Genomic DNA, 22145 nt, shown 5'->3' on the forward strand with positions numbered 1-22145 from the left:
AAAATCTGTAACCTTTTATTTAAAAAATGAAAAGTTACAATTGCAGATGCAATGAAGCATTCCATAAGCTGCCCATTGGGCTCGGGTGCTTTCGCGCCCCACGCAACGTTACAAAATTAACGTGCAAAGAGAAGAAGAAAGGGAGAGAGAGAAGAAAGGAGGAGGGAAGAAAAAACTGCTTTCAGTTGTGAGTAAAACTCACGCTTCAAGTTTTCCTACCCTTTTTCTTTTCGACCTTGCGCCACTCTCCTTGAGTGGGCTCGATCGAGGCTAGGACTAACTGTGTTTCTGCTTTCTTCGAACCTATTTCCTTGTCTGAATCTGAAGTATCTGATTGGTGATGCCGTTTGAACCCTCCCATGTTCTGATCCTCGTTTGTCCTCTCTGCCAGATTTGGGTGAAACTGTGAAGCCTTGTTGTCTGGGGTGGATTCCTTCTGTGTCTCCATTTCTTGAGATACCTCCGCGTTCTCTGTGGTAGTATCTTCCTCTTCTGCTTCTGATTCTTCATCCTCTGAGTTAGGAGGGGGGAATTGCCATCCTTTCCTCTGCTTCCCTTTCTGCTTTCTTCTACTGTTTACTTTCTTGGCTTCTGGACATGTGCTTTGCAGATGTCCTGTTTGTCTGCAGAGCCTGCATCTGAAGGCTGTATTTTCATAGTCTAGTGCTTGCATCCAATTTTGTTGTTTGTAGATCAGCCTTATGTTGTCTGGCAGCCCTTTGCTTAGATCAACTTCCACACATATGCGCGCGAAAGTGAAAACCCTTTCGTCAATTCTCTCCAGATCTGTTTTGATGTACTTCCCTATGCTGTTCCCAATTCCTTCCAATACTCGTTCACTCCAAAAGTGAAGGGGAAGGTTATATAGGCGAACCCAAACCGGTACTTTGGATACAGTCATTTTGTTTGGATCAAAATCTGGAAACCATGGAGTCATGAACAGCCCCGAAGTTCCCCAGAACCAAGGCCCATCACTGATGATTTTATCTCTGACTTCCCTGGATGCAAATCTGATTATGAAAAACCCTTTGGAGCATAAATGTATATCACATTCCATGGTCCAAGTGGTGAAAATCCAATGAAATAGATCCATTGGTTTTGGCCAGAAACTGTTGAAACGGCATATTAAGGCCTGCGTTTCATATGACTTAACATAATCGTCAAGCCCTGTGGAATCAAAATTAAGGGCTGGGGTTTGCCCTAACTGATCTACTATGTATGGCTTGGGTGTATATCCACCTTGATCAGGGGAGGGCCCTGCTTCTCTGTTGCCTTGAAGAATGTTTTTGTAGGAGGATCCTCCCTTGGGTTGATGCTGAGGTGCTGTCTTTTTCGCCTTGTCTCCTCCTGAGCTGCTTGGCTGTCCCTGAGGTATGGCCCCTCCTCTCAGCCTGAGGTTCAGAGCAATGGTTTCTCCTGAACTAATCTCATAACTTCCCAATGTTCTGTCGTCCTGGAGGGACCATCTGCCGCTGACTAAGTGTTGGATCTGACCAGGATATCCGGTCAAAGCCCAAATTTGCTGTTTTAGCTGCAAAATAGTGCTTTCTACATGTACCCAAACTAGAAGGGATTTCCTCTCAGGGGTTTTAATAAAAATCTGAAATCGAAGTTTTGTTACCTGATGTCTGCATTTTGGCTGAGGTCCTGATCTGCCTGAACCAATGGCGCTGCTGATTGCCATATGATCTGGCTGAACGCAATCTTTCAGATCTGACCCCTTATTGGGTCGTTCTTCCATTTGCATGTCGCCGTCTGCGAACCCTCTGCTTAATCGAAGCACTTTCCCACCGGTCTGCTGCCTGGGTTCTGGGTTTTCTTGATTCTTGCTCAGATCGAGTAGATCCGGCCCAGATCTGCAGAGTTTGGGCCATGCAATTGTGTGATGGAGCAGATCTGCCACATGCAGTCCCCCATCTTTGCATGCAGAAGATGAGAATAGAGGAACCGTGTTTGGATGAGCGATCCAGCCAGTCCCTGACTGTTTTCCGCCTCCGAGTTGAGTTCTGAACCCAAAAATGTGCGGATCTCTGTCCTCGTACGTCTTCGCATTCTTCTCCTTCAGCTCCGCCTTTGATTCATTTGGCCCGTCAAGCAATAGATAATTTGGACGTAATGTATCTGCTCTGCCGAGAGCGTGAAGGGTTTCCCAAGCGTTGGGCCGCATAACCAAGCCCGTACCGGCATCTCGGAAGAGGTCGAAACGCTTCAGATCCACGCTCTTGAAGCCGATCCGGTGGGGGACAGTGGCTGCCCGCCCTGCAGCCCCTTCTCCAGCGACCACGGTGTCAATGGTTTCGGTTCCAGTGTAGGAGAAAAACTCAGCGATGGCCATCTCTTAGGACGTCCGGAGCCTATCTTTTTTCAAAAAGGTGTGTCAGTTACTTGTCTTTGATATATTTGATCAAACTTTGACAATTCTGTTAATTTGTTCATTGATCTTGATTGAATTGATAGGCCTGATTTTCCTGATTTCTTTCATTGTGCTGAAAGATCCTTTGATCTTGTTGCAAATGGATTGTAGTCCATGTTTTCTATGACTATTTCTTGTTTCATTGTTGTTGTGTTGAATGCAAGTCTTATTTTCTACGTTTTCGATTTTTTCTGAATAATGCCTTTAAGCAAACGCAAAGATAAACTTTTTGTCTCTTTGCCTAATGGACAAGAAATTACAATTTCTGTTTGTGCGTTGTTTCTAATATGTTTTTTCAAGTTTCTAAGTGATCGAAATCTCAGTGTCTCAGATTTTCCTGATTTCTTTGATTGTGCTGAAAGATCCTTTGATCTTGTTGCAAATGGATTGTAGTCCACGTTTTCTATGACTATTTCTTGTTTCATTGTTGTTGTGTTGAATGCAAGTCTTATTTTCTGTGTTTTCAATTTTTTCCGAATAATGCCTTTAAGCGAATGCAAAGATAAACTTTTTGACTGTTTGTCTAATGGACAAGAAGTTACAATTTCTGTTTGTGCGTTGCTTCTAATATGTTTTTTCAAGTTTCTAAGTGATCGAAATCTCGGTGTGTCACTAACATCTTCTGTGTGTGGTGTGTCACAAACATCTTCTGTGTTTTCTAGAACTACTTGTTGTTCCATTGTACTTTTGTTATATTGAATGCCTATCTTTTGCCTTTTCACATTCTTCTGAGCAATGTCCTTAAGCACATGCAAGGATAAACTTCTCTTGTGCTTGTTTAAATGACAGTCACTAACATCTTCTATGTTTTCTAGAATGACTTGTTGTTTCATTGTAATTTTGTTATACTCAATGGCTATTTTTTGTCTTTTCAGATTGTTTGAAGCAATGTCCTTAAGCACATGCAAATATACACTTCTCTTGTGCTTGTTTAAGTGACAAGATGGTTTTAATTTAGCTTCAATAGATTGACATTTTGTTTCAGGTTGCGGTTCAATATTGTTCTTTGAGGTATCAGTTTGTTGTTGGAAGGTACAATCAATTGTAGGCTGCCTACGAGCCAAAGGCTCGAAGTGCCCATTCAGAGGATCCTCGTCATGGAATAATATCTCATGAGTATTTGTTGTAACACTTGAATTGAACTGTAAATACACTCTCATCTTTGTTTTGGACCAAACCCTAATTGGAATTTTCAGCCAATTTTAGAGCCAATGGATACAGAAAATATCTCCCCATAGACCTCTAGATGCTAGGGGTATATTGTTTGAGACAAATCTAGCCATTTTGTCTAAATAGATTTCACGGTTGCTAATGTTATGCATTTCTTTAAGTGAGGCTTCATGCAGTTCATGTTCATAACACAAAATTGCCTCACTATCTTGTTTTTCGAGACAGTCTTTAAAATATTCTATTGTTCCTTTCCTTAGCTCTACTGATGTGTATCAGAAATCTAGCAAAAGTTCTAAACTATCAAATAAACAGTCTCCAATTAGATATGAGAAATTGTCCACACGAAATAAGTGATGCTTTTGCAATACTAATTGGAAATTGTGTTTCTCAGACATAGGAGACATGATGACGACTAAGTGTTCGATGCAATATTATGTTTAGTTATGCAATTCAATTACAAGTCAGAGAATCATAATAGCAAGTTAAACAATGAAAATGAATGTAGAACAGGAAGTGATTGTGTGTACCTTTGGGACTGCAAATGTCTACTGAGCTGCTAAGACTGCTTATGTCAGTTAGCATCCAACGCATAGTTTTGATACCAAAGTTCAAAATACGATTGCCAAGATAAAAAAGAACCTGCAGAACCTGTTGTACGTTAGGATCAATCATTGTAAATGTATTGATCAATGTATATCAATCCAATGACCAGTCAAAGACAACTTAAAATTAATAAGTGAAATCAATAAATTAGATACTTGCTAGGTTCTGCAATCCAAATGCCCAATACTGCATAATCAAACTAATGAAAGGAATGCACCAGACCTTAGGAAAAAATAAAAAATACCGCTGTCAAGAAAATTATAACCTGGGGTGGAAGAGATATGTCACGTGTGTCACATGTGGACTGCTAAATAAACTAAAATGAAAAGGAAACAGAGTTCTGATCTCATGTCAAAAAAGTAGAAGAAAACGGGCCAACATAAATGTGAAGGCGGAGAGCTGGTGGCGAATAAACGAAGTACGGGACCAGTGATACCCTGGTTAGTGGATTCTTATATGTAGCCTTGGTCATATGGTGAAAAGCCTATATTGGATTGGAGCCCATGCCCGCACCAGTTTTGCTGCTATAGTTCACCCAGTTAGAGAAATAGCACCAGCAGCAGGGAAGCAAGCAACGGGAGAAGTCAAGGTAGGAGCAGAGCCAGTTTACCGTAACTTGCCAGGGTGAAAAAAAAACCATTGCCAAGATAAAAACTGGAATCGTACACAGCCTAGGTAAAAAACTCAAATCCTACAGAGACTAAAATATATCAAAAAGTAAATCGTACAAACCCTATGTAAAAAATTGAAACCCTGTAGAGGCTAAAATATATCAAAACAATGTAATAACATAAACACTACCCGGAATAGACCTCTGCAATCCAAATTCCCAATACTGCATAATCAAACTAATGAAAGGAATGCACCAGACCATAGGCATAGATAACATGGACCTATTTAAATACTTAAAATATTTAATATTTTAATCTGAGAGCATCCATAATTAAGATGGGCTTATGCCAGTTCATAAAATAGTTTGAACTGTTTATTGTACCTGGAAATAATCATTTTGAGTCCATAATTATATTTGATATATTTTAACCTGTTTCAAATTTAGATACAAAGAGGATGCTTTATCTCATTACAGTCCGTGACAACTAATTTCCTAGGAAGATGCTAAGTTTCTTTTAGGGGGAAAGCAGAGTTTAGAAGTTTGTCATCTTCATATTCAAGATTCCTTGTTTGAATGTTTCAATCAGATTCTTAATAAATACCTACTCCAAGATACAGTGTCTTCAACCAACTTCGGGAACGTGTCAGCGATATCACTAGTTTATGCCATTCATGGTTTCAGCCCTGCTCAGTGATGAATCTGGCCCAGCAGCACATAGATGTTTGAACCAGTGGTTATTTATCACCTAATTACTGTATGTTGAGGAAATACATTTAGAAATTTGTGCCCTAGCCATTGAAAACCTGAGTTAAATCCTATGAAGATGCTAAGTTTCTTTTATGGAGAAACCAGAGTCTAGAAGTCTGTCATCTTCATATTCAAGATTCCCTGTTTGAATATTTCAATCAGATTCTTAATAAATACCTACTCCAAGATACATTATGTTGAACCAACTTCGGGAAGGTTTCAGCGATATCAGTAGTCTATGTCATTCGTTTCAGCCCTGCTCAGTGATGAATCTGGCCCAACAACACATAGATGTCTGAACCAGTGGTTATTTAGAACCTAATTACTGTATGTTGAGGAAATACATTCAGAAATTTGTGCCCTAGCCATTGAAAACCTGTGTTAAATCTAGGGAAAATATGTGCTCATCCGATGAGTGGAAGCATAGCTTCTAGGGGCTAAAGAACTAATTGAAACGAGGTGCAATACATAAATAAATAGAATGCCCTTCCGCCACAGTTAAATGCATAAACATATTGTGGTTCCAGCCATTTTTTTACATGGACAAACAATATATAATTTTTCTCGTTCATATTCAGACAGACTTATAGATATAATGCGATTTGACCAATATTCAGATGTCAAATGCAGTGATTGTTTAAGTAATCATAATTATTTAACAATAGCAAATGAGATTGTTTCAGTAATCATGATTTTTTAACAATAGCAACTGAATTTTGAAGGGTGCAAATGAAGACCTAATTCCTACGAATAACCACAGAGTGCTAGTACTAATTACAATTATATTCGGTTAGAGTCCTAGTATTAATTTTCATTATAACCTCCATGCAAGACATGTATCATGACCTGATTATGAGCTGGAGGAGAGTTTAAAAGCCTGTCATCTTCATATTCAAGATTCCCTGTTTGAATATTTCAATCAGATTCTTAATAAATACCTACTCCAAGATACATTGTGTTGAACCAAGTTCGGGAAGGTTTTAACGATATCACTAGTCTATGCCATTCATGGTTTCAGCCCTACTCAGTGATGAACCTGGCCCTACTCCAAGATACATTGTGTTGAACCAACTTCAGGAAGGTTTCAACGATATCACTAGTCTATGCCATTCATGGTTTCAGCGCTGCTCAGTGATGAATCTGGCCCACCAGCACATAGATGTTTGAACCAGTGGTTATTTAGCACCTAATTACCGTATGTTGAGGAAATAAATTCAGAAATTTGTGCCCTAGCCATTGAAAAACTGAGTTAAATCTAGGGAAAATATGTGCTCATCCGATGAGAGGAAGCATAGATTCTAGGGGCTAAAGAATTGGGCCCAAAACAATTTGAGCTCTTTTTATTGTACCATAGAGCAGGCTGCTCTTATGCTCATAAAACCAATTCAAGGTATTATGCCAGGTATAATATTAACTTGTATTTGAACCTTGGTATAACGTTTAGTTAAATGATCGATTACTGATGTTTCATAATTCATTAAGAAACCTAATTTCTCTATGATCGATTACTGATGTTTCCTAATTAGCTATCACCTCATTTTCCTTTTTTCCTTTAGATTCTAAAAAGAAAAATGTTTTTGATGGTTTCATTCTCTTCATCATTCTCAATTGCGTACCAAATTCAACCTTTTCATGCCAATTTATGACTATTTTTATGGAAAAGTCGACGAATACTTTCTATTAGGCTACAAGTGAAGGTAAATGTCTCTATCACATTATCTCAACTGAAAAACTGAAAAACAAGGGTTGAATGGCTAGTCACACAACTTAAATTGTCAAAAGAAAACTTGAATTCCTATTTTATAGCAATTAATGACCAAACGATTTAATCTTTTATAGCAATTAATGACCAAATGATTTAATTGAAACAGGGTGCAAGGAGCGAGTTGATTTCTTATATTTGACACATTTAAAAAACCATTGCTTCTGAGACACCAAAAACCTTTGAGGTACCAACCGTAACAAAACGAGAGGATTGTACAAGTAGAATATGCAGGAGTCTTGATGCACCTAATTTAGTTACATAAATAAATAGAATGCCCTTCCGCCACAGTTAAATGCATAAACATATTGTGGTTCCAGCCATATTTTTAGATGGACAAATAATATATAATTTTTCTAGTTCATATTCAGACAGACTTATAGATATAATGTGGTTTGACCAATATTCAGATGTCAAATGCAGCGATTGTTTAAGTAATCATAATTATTTAACAATAGCAAATGAGATTGTTTCAGTAATCATGATTCTTTAACAATAGCAACTGAGCTTTAGAATTTTGAAGGGTGCAACTGAAGATCTAATTCCTGCGAATAACCACAGAGTGCTAGTACTAATTGCAATTATATTCAGTTAGAGTCCTGGTATTAATTTTCATTATAACCTCCATGCAAGACATGTATCATGACCTGATTATGAGCTGGAGGAGACTTTAGAAGTCTTTCATATTCATAGTCAAGATTTCCTATTTGAATATTTCAATCAGATTCTTAATAAATACCTACTCCAAGATACATTGTGTTGAACCAACTTCGGGAACATTTCAGCGATATCACTAGTCTATGCCATTCATGGTTTCAGCCCTGCTCAGTGATGAACCTGGCCCAGCAGCACATAGATGGTTGAACCAGTGGTTATTTAGCACCTAATTACTTTATGTCGAGGAAATACATTCAGGAATTTGTGCCCTAGCCATTGAAAACCTGAGTTAAATCTAGAGAAAATATGTGCTCATCTGATGAGCGGAAGCATAGCTTCTAGGGGCTGAAGAATTGGGCCCTCAAGGTTCACGTTCCCAGCTAGATGAGAATCACTCAATGAAATAGCTGTTTTAGTGATGGTAAATGATAGATCCCTTGTAGGGAGTTCAATCACAGAACCAATGGTAAATTTCCCATACCTAAAACCAGCCTTATATGCATACTAAATTACAATAATGATAACTAAGGGGAAAAACAAATCATGGTTTGCAAGATAAACAGTTGTTAGGCACAGTAGAAATGGGAAGAGAAATACATATTCTCCTTCAGGCTCCTAAATGCTCGTTAATTCAAGACGCCGGGAGAGAAAATGGTAACCGTAACTTGCCACGGTGAAAAGAGAACCATTGCCAAGATGAAAAATGAAATCGTACACAGCCTAGGCAAAAAACACAAATCCTACAGAGACTGAAATATATCAAAAACTAAATCGTACACACCTTACGTAAAAATTGAAACCCTGCAGAGGCTAAAATATATCAAAACAATATAATAACATAAACAGTACCTGAAATAGACCAATGTAGTGGAGCTCAAGCAAAAATAAAAGTGGAAGCGAGGTAACCACGAAATCATTTCTAACTTTATTATATAACAACAAAAGTAACTTACACGTAACGAACGTTGCATGCATAATGTGAAATGGAATGAAATGTGTACACAATGAATAATTAGCAGGTAACACATACAAATGACCTGACTTACGTAAACCTCCATCAAATCAGTGTCAAAGTAGCTTCCCAAACAGATGGCATCATCATTGCTCTTCTTGCTACCATAGCTCCCCAAACAGATTGCTACCCTAGGTGATGGCCCAACAGTTGTCATACCTCACATGCATTTCCCAACAGATTACTTTTATGCATTTTATTTAATAAAACAACGCTACTACTTGAACCGATACACCTGAAAATAGAATCAGCGGAATCAAGCACCGAGTCGACTTGACCTAGCATGAAAATCGCACGTCTAATTTTTAAATAAAATATTTTGTAAAACTGATACACCTGTTTTATAAAAAAGCCTCAACACAGCCACGTATCTCTCATGCATATCAAATGGCTTCTTCCGGATCTGGGGTGCATGCATACCAAATGTCCAGGTTGGGAGGCCCGTTGCCGGTCCTGAAAATGCTATAGTTCCAGATCCAATTCCAGGCGCATATCCAGTAGCGGAACCTACAGATTGAGATCGAGAACCATAAAAACCAGAAACGGAAATAGAATCAGTGGAAGTAACATAGAGATATGCATCTAGAAGCATCTGTCTCTAGCTGCTGGCTGGCTACGGTTGCTCAGGAACCTTAGCGTACGACCTTGGCTGTTTCCCTCTCAACTTTGGATCTTAGCACACAAAGTCTATGCGAAGCCCCTTGTTCTTCTGAGAACAAGTTTCCTCCAAATCCTCCAATCTACTCTCAACCCTTAGATCCGGATCTGGCGAATTTGCTACGAGTTAACTGATTACGATTACTATTGTGGAAGAGACTGCTGCAGAACCTACTAATCATGCTGCACCACAACACTGTCATCACTATTGCACCTTCGCCAATGTCAGTTTGAGTGCTCTTTCAACATCAAGAACAACAGGTATGCACCTCGATGATATGTGATGAACGGATTTGGACAAGCATCTGTGTCTGGTGACGGGGTTTGTTGGGCAATTTATTGGGCTTAAATTGCTGCATTAAATTATCGACCAGGGAAACTCGTAGGCTTGTGATGATGCCAGCACAATATATGCAGGAGTAGGCAACTAACTCTATGTCTAACTAAATGATTTATGATTCAATACAATATGCAAGGGAAGAGGCTCCTAACTAAGGAGGTCCTGGTTGTCCTTCCCTACAGTATCATAGAGAAATCATTGATTACATAAAACTAAAAACTTGAAATAAAGACAAGAGAATGAACTTTAATTGTTGTTCAGATTCAAGTAGAGAGAGAGACTAACTTAGTCTCTTGATTGTCCTCTCATGTACTAATCCAAACTAAACTAAGATTCATTCATAAGCAGAAGAAATGAAATGACTTGAAACATAAAAGCACAAAAGAATGAATTTCAATTACCATATAAATCATTGGAGAGAGAGCCTAACTTAGACTCTTGGTATCTCCTCATATGATACTTGAAACATAAAAGCAAAAGAATGAATTTCAATTATCATACAAATCAAATAGAGAGAGAGAGTCTAACTTAGACCCTTAGTTGTCCTCTCATATGCTGATTAGATTCTAATTTAAAACTCATTCATCAATCACAAACAAATCCTCAAACATCTAAACAAGTAAATGAAATAAGATCTAATATGAAATAAAATGTTTCTCTCATCCTTTTAGAGTGAACTCAATTCTCTTAAGAACAAGACAAATTATTCCATATACTACATTAAGGAAAATTAAATCTAAAACTACATAATGGAAATATATGTAAAACTTATATCTAAAACTACATAATGAAAGTATATGTAAAATGAAGCTTTATTCTATTCCATCATCGGTTGGATACAATGCTCTAAGAGTCCTCCCTTTGGAATGGAGGAGGTACTCCTATTTATACAATAAGATGAGATAACAAACTCATAATGATGATCCACTAATCTCTCTTTTAGTTCCATATATTTCTCAACCATCTAGACACATAACCCTATCCTCCATGATCTCCTCCATGAGGTCCATGATTTTCTCCATTATCTTTTCCATGAGGCTTATCTTATCAAATTCGAATTTGATCATTCAAGGCCACATAAAGATGCCCTGGAAGCTTCCTTTGTGCCTACACATGTCAACAAACTCATTCTAATTGTTAGGTATAAGTATAAGCATTTTATTTTCTAAAGTTTAGCCATAAATTCACTTTAAAATGTTAAGAATTAATAAACTTTGGAAAAGCATAGTTATAATCCAATAATGAGGTAAATGGAATGATGTGGAAGTGGAATGGAGGTGACATGAAGGTAAGATGTGAAGATATTGGTGAATAATGGAGTGAAAATAGGGACCATTTTGAGGCCCAACAGGGTTCCTATTGGTGGTTCTGGGTCATCAAGGTAAATTGAATTGACTGGGCTAGGAAGGGGTGCTTCTTCCACTACCGCTGGATCCCTAATGAATGGAACTGAATCTGCATCCATAAGGCGCAGTAGCACGAGTGTTTCTTGGTCAAGTGGGTCCAGTTGAACCAGAAGATCCAACAGCATATCTAGTAACGAGATGCTGCATACAATACCTGAGAGAAGCACCATTAAGAAGCGGCTGCTGAGGGAGGTTCGACTGCAGTTTCTTATTCTATTGTTGTTTCCATTATTCACCGGAGTGAACGATTTTAATTCTTATATAAGGGGCTCCGTCAATTCTTACTTTCTTCTAATCACGGGTAGGGAGCTGAAATGCCCGGAAGAATTATTCGCTCTACCGGCCCTCCCCATGACCCTATCGATCGAGTGAATCAGCTGCACTCGAATCTCTTTGAATCAGAAGGCCCTGCTGGTAGGGAAATCGAAGGAGGAAAATAGGGGGGTTGAGTGAAGCAGGCAGGGACAGTTAGAAAGCCAGAGCAAAAGTGGCTAGAGATCCTGGTACCTGATCCAGATTAAGCAATCGATCTCGGCGATGAGTAGGGCAATCGAAGGAGGAAAATAGGAGGGTTGAGTGAAGCAGGTAGGGGCTGTTAGAAAGCCAGAGCAAAAGCGGCTAGAGATCCCGGTACCTGGTCCAGATTAAGCAATTGATCCGAGCATCCTTTCAGGTCGACAGCTCAAAGGTGCAAAGGCCGGAGCCATACCGACCATTTGTTCGAAAGATGCAGTCCCCTCAGCATCTCTTCTAGTTCCAGTCCCAGATCCGGTCTCAGTTAATTCGGCTCCTGACCAGGTCAGGTCTAGGGTACTAACAACCAAGCGAGGCCAGCGAAACATGGGACCTCCGCCATACACAGACAGCTGCAGAACCTGCATGCAGAACACCTGCGTGCCAATACGCCCAAACTAAAACTGCGAATGATTCAAACTGCAAATAATCCAAACTAATGTTAAGTAATGTTAACATTAATATATGAAATCGCGGCTAAGGAAAATAGCCTATGCTCCGGCCTCTCCCGCCTCGAGAAGAGGCCAAATAAGATGGCAAACCAGAAGACTTTGCTTATCCTGGCACGGAGCATTTGAACACTTTGCTCTAACCACCGCAATCTCCGAAATAACACTTCAAATTAATGCTAAATCAACCCATTCGGATTACTATAGTCCCTGGCCATTGCTAGATGGCAAGGACTAATAAGGTAACCAAAATCCATCCAAAGAACATGTTTTGGCTTATTGGTTGCTTCACGAATAATGAAGAAATGGTTGAGTGATTCATTGCACGAATCCATAACACGGTTGAACAAGAGATTTTTGCATTTCCACGATTGACACCAGAAGTCCGATCCAATGGAAATTTACAATACTTGGCAAAAATGTATTATAATTTATATATATATATATAGATATACTTATTTTGCTTGGGAGAGATAGCGTTAAATTTGTAATTCCAACCTTTTCCTCCTCAAAATTACAAATCCCAATATGCAGATAAACATTACTTAAAAATAACTCTCTATAATTTCAACCCGAAATTATAAAAGTTATATTAACTTGTTTTCTAATTAAATTTATTTAATTTACATTTTAATTAATCAATTTATCACTATTATATCCGGATATCGGTAGACCAAAAATTTTAATACTTAATAAATATATGCAAAATCATATAAAAAAACATCAGTTACAGCATATGAATAAAAATATTAAAAGCTTCGATAATTACTTTGTGAAGTCGGATCAATTTAAGAGTACCGAAACTAAAAAAACTATAACATCTCACTAAACAATTCGATGTGAACGTAATTGTTCATGGTACTTAGTTTCAACGAGATTTCTTTTAAAATATTCAAAAGTACAAAATGAAAGGAATTATTGGCAGCGAAAGCGGCACGGAAAATAAAAGAAGAGAATGCACCATAGTTTTATTACAGGAAGGATTTAGATAGTGACCGGTGAGAATAGCACAACATCAGAGAAAGAAAGAAACAAACATAGATAGGGGAGATATGAGAATAGCACAGCAGTGCAGTTGAGCAGAGATTGACATAACTAGAAGCTGTACTGCTCGTATTCGATGAAACAGTCAGTTAGCTGAACTCGAGCACCGATGGCGTTGCCGCAAATATTCCAGATGCGGCCCCCAAGGTTTTGAAGGCAGGCGGTGCAATCAGATTGAGAGATTCCCTGATTGCAAACCCCACGCCCATAGGCGGTGGGTGATGCTGCTTGCGATGATTTGTAGTCGTAACCGCTGGAGGCAGTGTTTCCCTCTAGATCTGCGAGGAGGGATCCGAGAGTACTATAAAAGGAACTTCCGCTTGGGATTTTCTGCGTGTTACACGCAGACGATACGAAGTTTAAGTTGGGAGTGGCTACAGCACTGCCCACAACCAGTGTTACTACCATTACTGCCAATGCAAAAGCAAATGAGTACCTCGTCGACATGGCTGGCTAGGTGGGAAATTCTAATAAAAATGACTACCTCTAATAAGAATGCTGGCTCTTGCGATGCTTACCAATGTGTGGTGGAAGCCTCCATTTATACGCTTAGGCTTGGTGGGGATGGGTGTGGGTAGCATTATAGATAACATCTGTGTGTGCTGGACACCGGTGGATGGGGACGCATGTGGTTAGTATAATACAAAGAAGGAAATGCACGACTCATTTTAGCCGCCTGTCCTGACTAGACCGTTTCCCCCTCATGAGTAGCCGCAGTCCATCACAGACCGTTTCCTCTGTAGAGAAAACCAACGAATAAGTAGCTCAGCTACTAAGTGGCTGGTTTATTGGGTTCTTAATAATTATTAAAAAACTAAGTGAATGGTTTATTGGGTTCTTAATAATTATTAAAAAACTAAGTGGCTGGTTTACTGGGTTCTTCATAATTATTAACTAAGTGGTTGGTTTGTTGGGATTTAGAGTATGGGAGAGTTTTTATATAATACTAGAGATTTGTAATTTCTTCCTTACAAATGTTATAAAAATTATTAATAATTAAAGAGTTAATCTAAATATATAGACATATTTTATATAATATATCAAAGAAATATAAAATAATTACAAATTATTTACAAATTGCATTGTTTAAGAGAAGTTATTTTTTCATAATTAATTAATATTCCATATTCCAAGAAAAAGATATAAAACATAAGGAAGAGATATAAAATATATTTGGTAGTTAAATTATATTAAATTTACGATTGATAAAAAACTACATTAATGGTGGGCCTCTAGTTAACCCCATCAAATATGATCTATAACTTATGTAAATGAGAGTACAAATCACCAACATTAAGATCACCATGTAGATGGATGGCGTATTGATTAGGGTTCGTAAATGTTCAGTTCACATGATATATATCTCCCATGTATATGGATGGCGTATTGATTACGGTTCGTAAATGTTCAATTCACATGATATATATCTCCCATGTAATCCTGATGTTCAATTGACATGATATATATCTCCCATGTAATCCGGGTTAGGAAGAGATGGACCCAAATGTCAGATCAGAAAATTGTGCTAGTTGAACTACTTTGCAGTCACATTAATTTATGGTAGGTGAGATATCACCATACTCCAAAACTGAACTCACAAAAGGTTACAAATTGATCCCTAGAAGTCTTTTTATCAATTAGGACTCTATTTTCTTCATTTTCCATTATTTTCGTTCATTTTCTTCCTCACATGAGACCTGTGACCTTTCACCTTCCTTTTCTACTAATCTCCATTATTTTAATAAATAAATGTGCCAAAAATGCCATTTTGCGTTTCCAAATCCTTAGCCATTGCCTTTGGCAATTTCCTTAACCATATTAACCAAAATGAACACCAACACTAAGATGTTTTGCCCAACATTCAGCTTGGAATAAGTGTCCCATCACTCGTGGTTATTATTTTGTCTTTATTAAATTTTATTACATGGAATTTTCACGAGGGTTGTTACATTAAAGGTGTGCTTCAAAAATCGTCTTTCAACCCACATGCTAGAGCTGCACAAAATTATAACATTGTTGAAGACCTTGCTATGCCTCCTTCTGCAATGTTATCTCCCGAAGTGTTGCAAACATGCTCGACACAATGAAAGTTTTTATTTTTAGCGATAGGAGCTATTGATTTGTGTGATTCTAATATAATTATCTTTGATCTTGTGAGTCATATCTCGAGACTTCCTCATCAACTAGCATTCCAGATTCTAGTATTTTTTCAAACAAGATTAGTGTTTCACATAGTTGCTAACGAAGGAGCTTCTACGTGTATTATGTTGATTGCTTGTTGGAAAACTTTAGGTTCTCCAACCATCAATCTATCACCTACCACTCTAAAACCCTTCGATGGAAGATTTTTTCATCCTTATGGAATCCTGAATGATCTGCCCCTAGAGCTAGAGGGTAAAATGGTCATGATCGAAGGTTGACCTACACTATTTCAATTGTGGTATCATCATTTTTTTGAATGATACAATTTCCTCACAAAGAGAAAATTGTCAAAGTAGACCATTTGTCTCACTACACTTCAGACCCTAACTCTAAGGGTACCATACCTTTTGTTGGAAAAATGAATACTGTTTAGGAGGATATTGGTGTTGGTTTACTGAAAGATGCATCACTGATGAGAACCTTTGCGCTCCCTCCACCGAATTTTCCATCTAATATTGTTGAGGTTAACATGATTACGACAAGCACTATGGAATCTTTTTATGTGTGGATAGTGCCTTTAGAGTCTGAATTAGCCTCCTATGGCAATAAGCTTCCCTTGAGCCCATTTGAATTGGATTATCACGAAGTTAGATAATCTTTCGACCCATCATCTACTAATATGGATCGAGTGAATATTGTCAATGATGATTGTTCTCCTTTACCTTGGTTAGAACAAGTTTCACTCCTTGATCCTCGACTATACATTTCCTAATGATGAAGGTATTATGGAGGTCATAACTTCAGATCAAATTCCATGGAACGATTACCATCTTCGTTAATCTTTTCTACCTAACCCTAATAAACTTGATAATGCGTTTTCAACTATGTTTTCACCTGTGTTATGCTCTTAACCTACAAGATGATACCAGAATACCAAATATGCGAAGAAATATATCGAGAACATAGAAAAATGAGAAATAACAGTAAGTATTTTATTATTCACGAAGCAATGTTCACTTGCCTCTTCGAGGGGGCAACCTCCAATAGAGTTGAGCTCAACTACAAAATAAGACATGATGCTCCTCGAGGGGAGTCTCTATCATTTATATAGGATTCATATATGCAATACCATGGGGCAATACCATGGTTCTTATTAATACCATCTATCTAATACCATGGCCCATTTGCAACTAACTGTGGTCCCTTCATTAAATGCAGGTTAACGACTTACAATTATTAATATGGGCTTTATTGACTCTTTACTTAACTATAACTGTGACTCGATCCTATTACATAAATAAGGGGGTTATGGTTGGACCCTCACATGCCCTCCCCCATAAGAGTAGCCTTATCCTCAAGGCTGAAGTGACGGAAACTGTTGAAGGATAGTGGCTGCTTGGCAAGTTGGATCTTCTGGAGAGGTGTCTTTCCATTTGACGAGGACTTCCTTGATCGTGCAACCACGCAGGTGTCATTCTCATGTGTCAAGAACCTGTTCAAGTTGGAGCCAGATTGACCCTTCTTCATCTAGTTCAGGTAGACTAGTTTGAATTCTGCAATGGTTCCCAATGACTTTCTTAAGGCATGAGACATGGAAGACTTCTTGAAATTGGCGTTCTAAGCGATGTTGATCTGCTTGTTGCGTCATGTGGTTTTTGGGCTTGATGAAGATTCTCTCTAAGGTGGGCCAACATGCTTATGCAGTTCTTTAGGAGTCTATCCGCTGCTTGTACCTTCGAGCATCCCTTGATATAAGAAGTAGGGGAAGGAGGGAGTTGATCATAAACTGCTTCATATGGAGTCATTTTGGTGGTGGCATGATAGTTGGTTTTATACCACCATTCGGGTAGAGGTCACCATTGTACCCAGAGATGTTTCTTTTCTGAAGTGAAACACCAAAGGTAAGTCTCCAGACATTTGTTGACTGCTTCAGTTTGACCATCAGTTTATGGATGATAGGAAGTATTGAGTTTTAGTTGGGTACCTTGTAGCTAGAAGAGTTCCTGCCAAAAGTTATTGGTGAAGATCAGGTCATGATCAGACACAATGGAAGTGGGCATACCATGCAATTTGAAGATCTGATACATGAAAGATTGAGAGACCAAATTTGGTATAAAAGGGTGAGGTAGGGCGCAAAAATGAGCATACTTAGAAAGTTTGTTCACAACCACCATGATGACTGACTTGTGTCCTGACTTTGAAAGATCCATAATGAAATCCATAGAAACCTCCATCCAGATTCAGGTCGGTATGGGCAATGGCTGTAATGTCCCTGGGGATTTGACTGTTTCTCCTTTGTGGCACTGACAAACGTCGCATTCAGCTACAAAAGTAATAATGTCCTTTTTCATGCCTATCCAAAAGAATGATCTTTGAGTGCGAGCATACGTCTTCTGAAATCCTGAATGTCCTATAGTGGGAGATGAGTGCACCTCCGCCAAAATGGGGCTGTTGAGGGTGGATGTTGGTGATATTACGACTCTGTCCTTGTAGCGAAGAATCTCATCCTGCCACGAGTAGCCCGCTATGGAATTTGGATCCGTCTGCAATTGATTAATGAGTTGGCACAGCCAGGGATGTGAAAGCCATTCCTTGAGAGCCTCTTCAATCCATTCTGGAATGGGAAGGGGAATTGCGAGCAGGGTACTTTCCTCCTCAAATTGGCAGGATAACACATTTGCTACAACATTTTTGCGCCCTTTCTTGTAAATTATCTCATAATCATATCCCAGCATTTTGGCGAGCCATTTATTTTGTTTTGGTGAGGATAGGCGTCGCTCCAAAAAATATTTAAGGCTTTGATGGTCTGTATGGATTTGGAAACGTCGCCCCAATAAGTATGGTCGCCAGGTATCTACTGCATGTAAGATGGCCATCATCTCCTTCTCATAGGTAGATTGTCCCAGATTCTTCCCACTTAGTTGTTGGCTCATGAAGTCCAAGGGTCGACCTTCCTGGATTAAGACTACCCCAATACTGTACCAGAAGCATCACATTCAATCACAAAAGATTTTGTGAAGTCGGGTAGTGCTAATATTGGAGTGGAACACATGGCATGTTTGAGAGCTACAAAGGTCTTTTGTGCTTCATCATTCCAGAGGAATGAATTTTTCTTGAGGAATTGAGTGAGGGGCCTAGTAATGCGACCATAATTGCAGACAAATTTGCGATAGTAGCATGTGAGACCCAAAAATCCTCTCAAGCTCTTCAAGGTCTTTGGTTGAGGCCAATCCTGCATTGCTTGAATCCTTTTGGGGTCCACCTTGACACCTTCACGCCCCACAATGTGGCCCAAATACTCAACTTCTTCCATGCCAAAAGAGCACTTGGACATCTTGACAAATAATTTATGCTTGCGGAGCAGTTGTAAGAGCATATCTACATGCTGAAGATGTGTGGCCCAGCGGCGACTATAGATGACGATGTCATCAAAGAAAACAAGGAAAATTTTTCTGAGATATGGTCTGAGCAGGTGGTTCATAAGGCTTTGAAAAGTGGATGGGGCATTACAAAGACCATATGGCATGACCTGGAACTCATAATGGCCTTCATAAGTTCGAAAAGCAGTCTTTGAAATGTCTACCTCTTTCATGTGAATTTGGTGGTAGCCTGAGCGAAGGTCGAGCTTAGTAAAGAATTGAGCCCCATTTAGTTCATCCAGTAAACCATCGATAACTAGGATGGGAAATTTATCTTTCACTGTCAACTTATTGAGGGCCCTGAAGTCTGGACACATACGCCATTCCCCATATTTCTTGAGCACCGTGACGATCGATGATGAATAAGGACTAACCCTGGGACGAATGACACCTGCTTCCAAGAGTTATTTGATTATTTTTTCAATTTCATTCTTTTGGGTGAACGGATATCTATATGGGTTCACATTTGGTGGTTGGGCCCTTGGGAACAAAGTAATGCTATGATCATGTTCCCCTCTCAAGGGTGGAAGATCATGAGGCTTGGCAGATGGTTGTTTAAGATCTATTGCATCTCAGGATGAATATTAAGAGAATTGGGTTTGAAGGCCTGGATGGCATTAAATTTGGATATAACTCCATGGTGGCCCTTTTTTAACAATTTTTCCATCCGATGTGAATTGATGATAGAGGGAGCTTCTGCCTGGAGTCCGCGGAGGGTATGTGTGTGGTTCTTCTGCTTGAAGCTCATATATAACTCCTAGAAATCCATTCTAATTGGGCCAAGTGTGCAAAGCCATTCAGCACCTAGGACAATGTCACACCCTCCCATGTGTATGGAAAACATGTGGGTCTTTAACTGATAAATCCCCCATTTGAAGCCATCAAATTTATGCATCTCCAGCTTGGTTGGTTGCGGATGGGATTGTTGGTGGGTGCCAAAGAGGTGAAGAGACTGGCTCGACTCACCCTCACTATTTTCATTGCTAATATATGCCTCCACGTGTTCCTCCACCTTGCCCTTAGATAGTGTTTCCTTTAAGTTCATCATCTGCAACACGACATCTTTCAATTGTGCTTTAAGGCTATCAATCCTCTCATTGGCCATAGCTTGAGCTCTATTCTGTACCATGCACCGATCCAATGTACTTGAAATTTGGGACCGCCTCAAATTTTTGGCACTAACAATTGAATGGTACCACCTTGCTCAGCTCGTCGACCTGATTCTTATGGGCTAAGTCACCAATAAGCACCCCGGGGGTTCTCAGACTCCATTTTTCTTTACTCCGTACATAGTTTTACTCCTTGCTTAGGAACACTGTAGTAGCTGAATCCCAGAAATGTCAATGCTGCCCAAAGTCCTGTGAAAATCATGCCCAACTATAGGAACCCACACAATTAGTCAGATCTAAATGGTAGATCTGATTGTTGCGATGGCTACAGAGCCTAAACTGCTAGATCTAGATGGCGGATCTGATGGACTTGAGAGATATGAATGGCTGATCTAATAGATCTGGATGACGGAACTGATTGCTTCTACTGCGACAAAACCACACTTGTGAGATCTGATCTGGAAAAGATTATACGTGACACAGAGATAGAGAAGGGAACTATGGTGTCTAGGAGTGTCAGGTGCTACAAATCGCAATATACATAAGCGTCTGACAGTAGTACTTAGCCCAATTTTTCAAGGCACCGACCAAGGAGGATCAATCGTACCCTTAGCCATACAACCCGACTACCCTATCGTACGCTCAAGTATTCTCTTTCAGTGCTGTTCTCGGTGTACTATAGCAGCAAGACGGCCGACGATTTATCTATGGCGAGGTTTCAAGGGAGCTATGGGGCTTCCAATATACCCAAAGGGTACTTGGAAGACAGTCTGTGTGTGGTTCTGTCTAATGCACTACTACTTGAAGGGGTACCCACAGGAGTTACAAGGGAGTCCAACAAGCATGACCACCTCTTGTATTTCCTGCGTGCATGCCTCCCCAAATACATAGGTTTATGTGCTCAATGACAGATCCCGTTTTTTAAAGATACCAGAACATGTCTCTAGCCAAAAAAAAAAAATTTCTAAAAATTGGACATCCCATCGGCCCTGGAAAGTGCTCTGATACCACTTGTTATGCTCTTAACCTGCAAGACAATACCAGAATACCAAATATGTGAAGAAATATACCCAAAACATAGAACAATGAGAAATAACAACAAGTATTTTATTATTCAGGAAGCAATGTTCACTTGCCTCTTCAAGGTGGCAACCTCCAATAGAGCTGAGCTCAATTACAAAATAAGACACGATGCTCCTCGAGGGGAGTCTGTATCCTTTATATAGGATTCATACATGCAATACCATGGGGCAATACCATGGTTCTTATTAATACCATCTATCTAATACCATGGACCATTTGCAACTAACTGTGGTCCCTTCATTAAATGCAGGTTAACCACTTACAATTATTAATATGGGTTGTATTGACTCTTTACTTAACTATAACTATGACTTGATCCTATTACATAAATAAGGGGGTTAGGGTTGGACCCTAACAACCTGAGATAATGGATAGTCTAGAATTTCCCATTTTAGTTTTTCAAGATGAGTCAGTAAGGAATTTGGGAAACATATCTACAATGATTACCATCTAGATGGATGGCGTATTGAGGGGTTTGAAGAATGTGGGTGCAACCTTTCAATAGGCTATGTCTTATGTGTTTTACAATATTAAGCATATTGTACAACCTTATTTAGATTACTTGCCAACTCATTCAATAAGACAAGAAGACTATCTAATGCATTTGAGAGCAATATTTATCAGATGTTGTCATTACAATATTTGCTTGAATCCGCACAAGTGTGTTTTTTGTGTGCAATTTGGTCGATTGCTAAGATTTATCTTTTCAAATGAAGCCATTCGTGTCGATTTGCTAAAGGTTGACGCTATTCTGAATTTTCATTCTCCTTCCAATCTTCACCAACTCCAAAGTTTGCAAGGGAAAGAAAACTTTCTACGTCGATTCATCCAGAACTACGACGAGTTCACTAAAGGTTTTACTTGACTATTTAAAGAGGGCATCTCATTCATTTGGGATGAAGTGGCTAAAAAATCCTTTGATGCAATTAAACATGTGTTTACCCATACACCATTGTTGCATCCTCCCAATTATCATCGAGACTACTTTTTATACTTAGTTGCATCT

At 39.1% G+C, this 22145-nt stretch overlaps 1 pseudogene; it reads right to left on the reverse strand.

The window, feature by feature from the left end:
• Positions 1 to 13204: 13204 nt before the first annotated feature.
• LOC149176649 (antifungal protein ginkbilobin-like protein pseudogene) lies at positions 13205 to 13874 on the reverse strand (annotated as a pseudogene).
• Positions 13875 to 22145: the final 8271 nt, after the last annotated feature.

The sequence above is a fragment of the Pinus tabuliformis genome, chromosome 4_1, assembly GCF_031772625.1.
Source record: "Pinus tabuliformis cultivar Carrire ecotype Pingquan chromosome 4_1, CPIR1, whole genome shotgun sequence".
NCBI lineage: Eukaryota > Viridiplantae > Streptophyta > Pinopsida > Pinales > Pinaceae > Pinus > Pinus tabuliformis.